The sequence below is a fragment of the Triticum aestivum genome, chromosome 7B (assembly GCF_018294505.1).
Source record: "Triticum aestivum cultivar Chinese Spring chromosome 7B, IWGSC CS RefSeq v2.1, whole genome shotgun sequence".
NCBI lineage: Eukaryota > Viridiplantae > Streptophyta > Magnoliopsida > Poales > Poaceae > Triticum > Triticum aestivum.
Genome location: NC_057813.1, coordinates 36,186,693 through 36,196,456, shown reverse-complemented (window position 1 = coordinate 36,196,456; position 9,764 = coordinate 36,186,693). Strand labels below are relative to the sequence as shown.

The 9,764-nt window shown below is 42.0% G+C and overlaps 1 long non-coding RNA gene across 1 annotated transcript; it reads left to right on the top strand.

The window, feature by feature from the left end:
- Window positions 1-3,929: 3,929 nt before the first annotated feature.
- LOC123163077 (uncharacterized) lies at window positions 3,930-5,099 on the top strand. Its single transcript, XR_006481696.1, has 2 exons — window positions 3,930-4,149; window positions 4,547-5,099. It is a non-coding gene; the product is annotated as an uncharacterized lncRNA (long non-coding RNA).
- Window positions 5,100-9,764: the final 4,665 nt, after the last annotated feature.

Sequence of the window (9,764 nt, the reverse complement as noted above, 5' to 3'; positions counted from 1 at the left end):
CAGCCTCCTTGTGGTCATGATGTTCTTCACAGGATGCCTTCCTCCAACCTGTTTACCTGCTTGACAAGCGCTGCAAAGTCCATCCTTATCAAATATGACATCGTTAACGCCAAGGATATGATTTCCTTTAATAAGCTTGTCAAGGTTTTGCATGCCCACATGACCTAACCGTCTATGCCATAACCAGCCTTTAGAGGATTTAGCAATTAAGCAAGTTCTAGGTTGAGCCTTTTTAGTGAAATCAACAATGTAAAGATCACCTCTACGTATACCGGTAAAGACCATTTTATGATTGTCTCTTTGAAACACTTGGCAATCTACTTCAGTAAATAGGATATTGAAACCGAAATCAGCAAGTCTAGATACTGAAAGTAAATTGTACCCAAGAGATTCAACGAGCATGACATTTTGTATGGAGCTATCATGTGAGATGACCACCTTACCGAGGCCAACCACCTTACCCTTTGAGTTGTCACCAAAAGTGACATACTTTCGAGGGTCGTCGTTTTCAGCAAGCTCACAAAACATATCTTTATCTCTGGTCATGTGATCGGTACACCCACTATCAAGAACCCATTCCTTTCCTCCTGCCATGTATCCCTGAAGATTTTCCATAAGACCAAAGTGTCTCATTGCATCATCAAGATCAAACTCACTATCATCATCCTCATCATAGTATCCATGTTCAACATCATCATGTGATGGATCAATTCCTAGAGAGGGTGATTCATTAGAATGAGTTTGACAATGATCTTCTTTATGAATTCTAATAGCTTCGAAAATAATATTGCTAATAATTCCAACATCTCCTTTGGCACGCATAAGATTTGTAAGCTCAAATAGACAATCACCAAACTTAGGATCATTGGAATTCATCTTACTCAAGGCAATAGACTTATGGAGAATTTCATCTAGATTTTGCAAGGAATAATTTGGAAATCGTTCCTCCAGAAATTTCCATATGGTGTAGGCACACTTAAGAGTAGGCAAGCAACCTATCAAGTTTCTTAGCAAACCTCTACTGATAAGATCAACAGTTCTAAGATTGCAAATCATGTCAATTGACTCATCAAGGGTAGGATGCATAGGATCAACATGAGGTGCACAAGGGCTAGTAATGTACTTGTTCAAATGATATTCATTTAAAATCACAAGCATCTCATTTTTCCACTCATGAAAATACTCTCCATCAAGTATAGGCACTCTATGTCTAAGACTCCCCAAAGTAGACTCGTCCATCTTCCTCCAATGGTGTTTAAACCAAAGCAATGGAGACCAAAGCTCTGATACCAATTGAAAATATCGAGAAGAGGTGTCTAGAGGGGGGTGAATAGACTCTAAGTAAGAAAAGTTGCAGTTTTTAATTTCTTTAAGTTGAAGTGGAGTTTGGCACAAGTTTTAACATTCACAATACATATCAAGCAAGCATGACAAGAGTATGTGAGCAGCGGAAAGTAAAGCATGCAAATTGCAAGAATGTAAAGGGATGGGATTGGAGTGTGCAAACGCAATTTGGAGACACAGAGATTTTTTATCCATGGTTCCGATAGGTGGTGCTATCGTACATCCACGTTGATGGAGACTTCAATCCATGAAGGGTAACGGTTGCGCGAGTCCACGGAGGGCTCCACCCATGAAGGGTCCACGAAGAAGCAACCTTGTCTATCCCACCATGGTCGTCGCCCATGAAGGACTTGCCTCACTAGGGTAGATCTTCACGAAGTAGGCGATCTCCTTGCCCTTACAAACTCCTTGGTTCAACTCCACAATCTTGACGGAGGCTCCCAAGTGACACCTAGCCAATCTAGGAGACACCACTCTCCAAGAAGTAACAAATGGTGTGTTGATGATGAAATCCTTTCTCTTGTGCTTCAAATGATAGTCTCCCCAACACCCAACTCTCTCTCACAGGATTTGGATTGGGTGGAAAGAAGATTTGAGTGGAAAGCAACTTGGGGAAGGCTAGAGATCAAGATTTATGTGGTAGGAATGGAATATCTTGACCTCAACACAAGTGTAGGTGGTTCTCTCTCAGAAAATGTATGTTGGAAGTGTAGGCATGTTCTGATGGCTCTCTCCATGAATGAAGAGTGGGTGGAGGGGTATATATAGCCTCCACACAAAATCAAACCGTTACACACAACTTACCAAACTCGGTGGGACCGAATCGTGAAACTCCGTCAGACCGATTTTGTTCATAATGTGACCATTAGGCATTTTGGTGGGACCGATATGATCAACTCGGTAGGACCGATGTGCTAGGGTTAGGGTAAAGCCTCAACTCGGTTTGACCGATTACACAAACTCGGCGGGACCGATTTGGGTAACAAGCAAAACAGAGAGTTGGCCAGGCAAACTCGGTGGGACCGATTGCATATCTCGGTGGGACCGGAATTATTGCAATAGGCAACAGAGAATTTGCAAGCCCATCTCGGTGAGACTGAGATCCCATCGGTGAGACCGACTTGATTAGGGTTTCTCGCAGTGGCTATGTCAAGAGAACTCGGTGGCGCGGGATAGAAAGATTCGGTAGGGCCGAGTTTGACTTTTGGTTTGGGACATATGTGGATGTGAGAAAGTGGTTGAGGGCTTTGGAGCATATCACTAAGCAGTTTGAGCAAGCAAGCCATTAAGAAACACCTCATCCCCTCTTAATAGTATTGGATTTCCTATGGACTCAATGTGATCTTGGATCACTAAAAGTAAAGTGTAGAGTCTTGTGCTTTGAGCTTGAGCCAATCCTTTGTCCTTAGCATCTTGAAGGGGTTCCACATCCTCTAGTCCATGCCACTCCATTGTTGAACTTATCTGAAACATACTAGGTAAGAGTATTAGTCCAACAAGAGATATGTTGACACTAATTACCAAAATCACCCAGGGAGCACTTGTGCTTTCAGTTATATTATATTACATTGGGTCCTTGAGTTCAAGTTTTAATACCATTCTTAATTGGAATAAAATATATGATTTTTTTGGTCTGTTGAATAAATTTGTTGTTTGTACCTTAAGTCATCAATTACTTGTGTATGAAATATCATAAACCTCATGCAAAGTTAATTATTCCATTGCCACATTAATGATATGTTTCAAATTTTAAACGAAGATCGTCTAAATCTCCACTTTCATGTTACCATTACTCATTGTTCATAAGAAGCTACTCCTCAGGAGAAAGGTGCTTCAAGGTGCATGGAAAGTTTCTCATAAATCTTCCTGGATGCCTCCAAAACCTAGTTCCTTCGATTTTGTATTCCAATCAATTTCCAGCAATCCTACATTCAGATGAACTTGTCGATATGATAGCCTTATCACCGATAAACAAAATTCAACTAGATAGATCAGGAATCATGACCACAACAAACAAGGCATTAATGCTTGACAAAATCTAGGAAACCCACCGAAGAGGCGATCAAATCAATCCTAAACTATGAGTTGCTTGAAATGCTTAGGAAACTCACACCACAATACCATCGTATCAAATCAAATTGGCTATGGATTTATCCAAATATTGCAATATCGAGACCTTTAAATTTTCATATGGGGGTGGTGGGAGATGGAGGGTCAGTTGGTTGTTGTATTCATCCAAGAGGGCGGGTATGTGTGTGTTACAAATGAAGAAGGGAATCTACATCTTTTAAAGGCCGGAAGCAATGGGAACTTAACTCCACATGGAGGTGTTCATAGGTTGGTATTTGTTTTTTTGGTACCATCCAGGGTTTTCAACCCATGTTTTATCTATTACGTGAATACTTAGATAGAGGAAAAAATTCCGTGCGTACCGGTTGCAAACTTCATCCTTTGCAACCCGGACGTCATCTGCTGCCACGTGTACTGTTGGACATCGTACGGCCTCCTCATGTTTGCCCCACGCGATACGCAGCTCGGCTCCAATCGCTGCAGGCACGGCACCCTCGGCTCTTTTTCATGTGATGTATGACTCATAGGCTATGCGCGGCTCGGCTTCACATAGAACAGAGCAGTTGATGACTCCAGATCCTGCGCCGCCAGGATTCAGCCCCGCCGCCGATGCCGGGAATCGCCTCGCCGCCGCCACCGAGATCGCCTCCCGCCGCCGGGATTCGCTTCAGCGCCGCCGTCGGGAGTGTCCTCCGCGCCGCTGCTAGGAGTCGCCCAAACTTGCGTTAGCAAGAGGTAATTTCCCCGGCCAGCTCATGCAGTGCTTTGCTAATTCTTCTCTTAAAGTGCTCGGTAGTTAGGCGAGAGACGAGATGGCCGAATGAATATACGTATCACAGCTCATAAGCGATGGTTGTATGCGGGAGGTAAAAGAGCTGAATGCTTCTATCACTGTTGATTGCATCGGGAAAGAAGCAAATGGAGTTGGATGAACTTTGTTCCAAAAAAAGTATTTGATGCTTTGTAGTTTCATTCTAATCCTGATTAATGATTAACAAATCTCTCAAGTCTGGAAAAAAGAGATATGTATCAGTCCCTTATTGAGTACCTAGTTATCAATTGATAGTGTAAGCATGTGCCTCCTTGTATGAATAATTGCTAATGCATGGTCTTGGACTTCTGATTAATCCAGGTAGCATTATCTATTTGCTACAATCTGAAGAAGTGGAGGGCCAGGAAACCAAAGCTTCTTAATTGTTTGTACAAGACTAGAGTCAACTGGATTGCTGCTGGCAGAGTGTTATAGTAGAACATTAAAAAGGCATAAGCTTATCCCCCTGCATGCTTGAAGAGCTTCAGTCAAGATGGCACTGCATAGCATTGGTGCTTCGAACAAGGATGATGCCTTGTACAGGTGCAAGATGCCTAGAATCCTAACCGAAGTAAAAGGATGTGGTAGGCATCAACATGAGGGAGCGAAGAGCAAACTGGAGGCCACCTACTCGCGCAATAGCTACAACACTCCCCCGTCGTTCTATCCAAAGGCTCTCAAGTATAATGTTGGAATAACACATCTGCTGAAAAAACCGTTGAAGAGAACGCAATGGTTGCTGATGGAGCAGACTTAGACTAGGAATGTCAAATCTTGAAAATGTGATGTTGAATTCATGACAACTTTGTACCAGCCTATAGCTGATTGTTCTCCCTGACAATACATTTTGGATAATATAAAATCTTCATTTTGATGGATGTGTTAAAAAATGTCAGTGTTTCTCTAGTTTCTCTGATTTGCTATGCACCGTAGCGAAGCTGCTATATTTTACTGTCATTAAGTAGGCCTAAACTCTAGTGTGAGGCTCAATTTTTTACTATGAAATCTGACAACTATTTAGACTGCAATTTGGAAAATGATTCTATTCTAATACATCAGTTCATAAATTCTATAACTTCTTTAGCAGCTTGGCGTACATACTCATCAAGAACTCAAACATTGCAAATGAAGAAAAAATCCAGTGTGCTACAGTACATCAATTACAATTCATGGGTAAACCAAATTACATCCAAAGGATCATACTCCTTATAGGTTGTGCCAAATACTATTCATCAAAATGTAATTTTTTAGCAGACGAGGACAATGTGGCATCCTGATGAACTCCAAGCAACAGACTTGTATATTCGCCTTGGATGAAAGGAGCATACATGCCTGTAGGTTGCCCATACGCATCATTTGCAAAGGTTGGAATTGCGGCATTAGTAAATCCGCCTTCGATCAACGGAGTAGCCATACTAGAAATGTCAATGGTACCAGTAGTAACATCCTGTGTGATATAATGTGAAATTGTTCATACAAATTGTTCATCCTTTTACTTCGGTTAGGATTGGGATAATTAATTTTATGCCCCTAGTTGTGTCCCACTCGTCTGTTTTACCCCTAGTTTCAGAAACTCACCTGTTCTGTCCAAGCCACTTTGGGATTCTTTCGTTTTTGCCCTTCCATCACGGTTCCGCTTGGTCAGCGCCGTTTGACCGTATACGGCGCTCCGTTTTGGACAATTTTGCCCCTGTGGCCATTGCCCCCTTACCGCTTCGTCCTCCTCGAGCTCACTTGGGGAATCAAACACTGGCGCTGGTGAAGAACAGATCCAGAGGCGCGGGAGAGGACTGAAGGGAGGAGAAGATGCGGAAGACGAGCTTCGGGTCCTCAAGCTCATCTACCGTGGTTGGTTTGGAAGTAGAGGTAAGTGAAGCACTCCATTAGGATTCGACCCCAATATCATTCTAGGGTTTCTCTGATTTGGTTTTTTTGCTCTTTTTCGATTTAGATCGATGGGATTGGGATTGTGGAGTTTGTCTTAGAGTACCATCACCCAGACGAATCATTCTGCGGCTTGGAATCGAGGTCGAAGCATCGATGCCCTGGTCATGGGCTAGTTCCTGCTTGCCGGGTGGCTTGGGGAGGGGCAAGCACTGGCCGGTGTTTTTTAGGATGCCCACTTGATGTAATCAACTAATATTGTCAATTTGTTTCTGATTTGGTTGCTGCTAATGTGAAATTTCTAAATCTGTTGTTCTTTTCTGATGTAACTAGTTACCAGATGAGTGCAAGTGGGTGGTTTTGGTTGACCCTCCTCCTCCACTATGTGTGGCACTTGCATTTGAAGATCTACATGCAGAGGTTGAACACAGCTGGATCAAGTCTCACAAATTGCAGAGGGAAAATATGGAACTGACAAAGAAGAATCGTGCTTTGAAGAAGAAACTGAAGGAGAGAGATGAGATGCTCAATGTTTGGGTAGCGTTGTTTGCTGGAATTATTGTATGTGTTGTACTTGTTGCATTTTCAAGGCAGTGAGTGAATCAAGTATGTTTGTTGTAAGGGATCCCTTGTATTAATGTTCCCCTTAATGTAATGTAGTTTGTTGTTGGATGAGGAAAGCAATTTGGTTCATTTTGTTAGATGACTTAGGTACATGACCAAATTGTCGTCGACGACGACAATTTGGGTCATATTGTTAGATGACTTAGGTACATGACCAAATTGTCGTCGACGACGACAATTTGGTTCATTTTGTTACATTACTTATGTACATGACCTAATTGTCGTCGACAACGACAATTTCGTTCATATTGTTACATGACTTATCATTAAGGGGACAAGCATCAAATTAAAGCAAGCAGTACAACAGAACCTGAAACAACTTCATCAGCTTCAAACACACAGTAGTTCAACAACTTAAAGCACACAGTACTTCATCAACTTCAAACACACAGTAGTTCATCAACTTCAAACACACAGTAGTTCAACAACTTCAAACAAGGTCATCAACTAGTAGTTCAACAGGACACACAATACTTCATCACCTAGCAGTACAATAGGACACACAGAATATCATTGGGTCACAACAAGAACTAGAACTTCAGTTTCTTGCTCCTGGTGTTCTCAGCTGGATTTGGAGCTAGCCTACTTCTGCTTCTTGTGTTCTTTGCTGGGTTGGGGGCTAGTACAGCAGGAACTTGAGGTGTTGTTGTCTGCTTCTTAACTGGAGAAGCTCCTCTAGCTGCTGCCCTCTTGTAATTCTTCCTGGGGCTGTCACAAGTGCAAACATATTACATTTCATCTTTTCTGCATGATAATAAAACATAAACAAACATACACACAAACACAAATGTACCTGACTACACTAGCATTTGTAGATGATGGTCTTGGCTCTCTAGCTGGCTCTTGTAGTGGATCTGCTGGTGGATGTACTTCCTCTCCATCTGTTCCATCAACTACTTCTAGTGGATCTGCTGGTGGATATCCTTCCTCTCCATCTATTCCATCAACTACTTCCAGTGGATCTGCTAGCTCTTTCACTACTGGCTCTTCTGCATTCTCTGCTCCCCAATGTTCATCTTCACCAAATGCTGCATCAAATGAATTTTTGCACTTGTTTGCATGGTGGCCTAGTCTTCCACATCTGCCACACTTGTACTTCCTGGGACCAAGTCCCTTTCCTTCACTGCTAGACCTTATCCTAGTTTTCCTAGGCCTGCCTGGTGCTCTGTTTTGAACTGGAGCACAGAGTTTAAATCCTGGATTCACAATTTCCCACTGTTGTTTTCCTTCCAAAGCTGGAAGGTTATCAGCATATGTAGCTCTGAATTTCTCAACAGAGTAAAAGTTGTGCACATACTGATCTATTGCACTAGCTTCACCTCTTAGAGCAGTGATAAAGAAGAGAGCATGGATGCATGGCTTACCAGTTATTTGCCACTGTCTGCAACTACAAGTCCAGTTCTCCAAGTCAACTAGGTACCTCCATTCTCTTTTTTCTTTGTCAGTAGCAGTAACTTCAGCCTCTTTTGGGCTTCTCCTAATCAAAGTCATCTCTAAACCTTTAGTTTTTGCATTAATGCCTTCATTACAGATGGAACAATTAAGTGGCCTTCAAAATGGTCAATGGCAATCATGTTCCTGATATCAAATTTCTGCATAATATACTGCCTGATCTTGTCACACAAATCTACTATGTGAAGCCCCTTGTATTTCTTGATCCTTGAGTTGAAAGCTTCAGCTAGGTTGTTGTTCACATAGTCCACTTTGCAAGTATCATTGAAGAGTGCCCTAGCCCATATTTTTGTGTGGTGCTCCTCTAAATATTCTTTAACTTTGGGCCTGCTGTGCTTGTCGATTTCAACTACACTGCCTGGTGATGTTCTCTCAACTTCAGCTTTGAATGAATAAATAAGACTGAAACTCTCACTGTACTTCCCAAACATCTTGTCTAGTGCCAGCTCTTTACCAAAATAACACCTACTGTATGGCACCTCCACTCCATATTTCTCAGTCAGCCTCTGCTGAATTTCCTTTGGGCCCATGCATGGATTATTTCTAAGCCACTGCATACAAGCATCTGCTATCCATCTTCTCTTTACAGCCCTCAATCTCTGAGATCTATTAACACTTGGACAATTGTGAGGGTAAGGGTTGACCTTAATCTAAAAAGAAGAAGAACAAGAAGTTAGTAAATGCAACAGATTTGTTTCACAATTACTATAGAAACTACATAAAGAAGAAAATGCATAAGTACCTGAAATAATGTGCTTCTCCTTATTGAAGAGGCATGTAGCCTCCACTTACATCTCTCAGAGGCACATTTGACAGTGAACCTTGTTGGGTCACTTTTCAAAATAATGAACTCTGTTTCACTCTTAATTGAGAAAGTTGCAACTGCATTTCTACACTCAACTGCAGAAGGAAAAACTACCCCCTCCTCAATAGAGGGATTTTCTTTGTCATACATCATTACAGGTATGTCCTCATCTTTAGTTCCAAATTCTGCATTGTCCTTTTCCTCTAGCTTCTCATCTTCATCTGTATCTGAAAATTCAGCAGGAATGTAGGACTCATTTGCTTTATCTTCCTCCATGTTGTGCTCAGTATATCCTGGGTAAAGTTTCTCATCCTCTTCATCAGACAAAGGTACTGCATCAGGCTCTGCTTCCTCCACAACAGGATCAACAGCTATGCTAGGTTTAGCTTGGGTTTTACTGCAAGAATGCTCTGACTGAACATTTGCACTAGGAGTTGTAGGTGGCTTGCAGCTGCTGCTTGTTGCCCTTATTTTAGTCAGTTTTCCAGATGCTTTAGTATTAGAGGGCCTTGAACCAGTGGGATTGGAATTTTTCTGTGATCTAGGCCTCTGAATAACATTGATTTCCATATTGCATGACATGGTTTGTGCATTGGTAGCAAACATGACACCTAACTCACTATCAGACTGAATAGGAACCCAAGCAACTTTGGATGCATCCCAATACCTTATCTCCACAGCATCATATAATCCCCAAGGATATTTGGCACCAATTGTTGCCCTTAACTGATCAAATGTGCTACTGTTGTCCACAACTAATGGAAATGTGAAGCC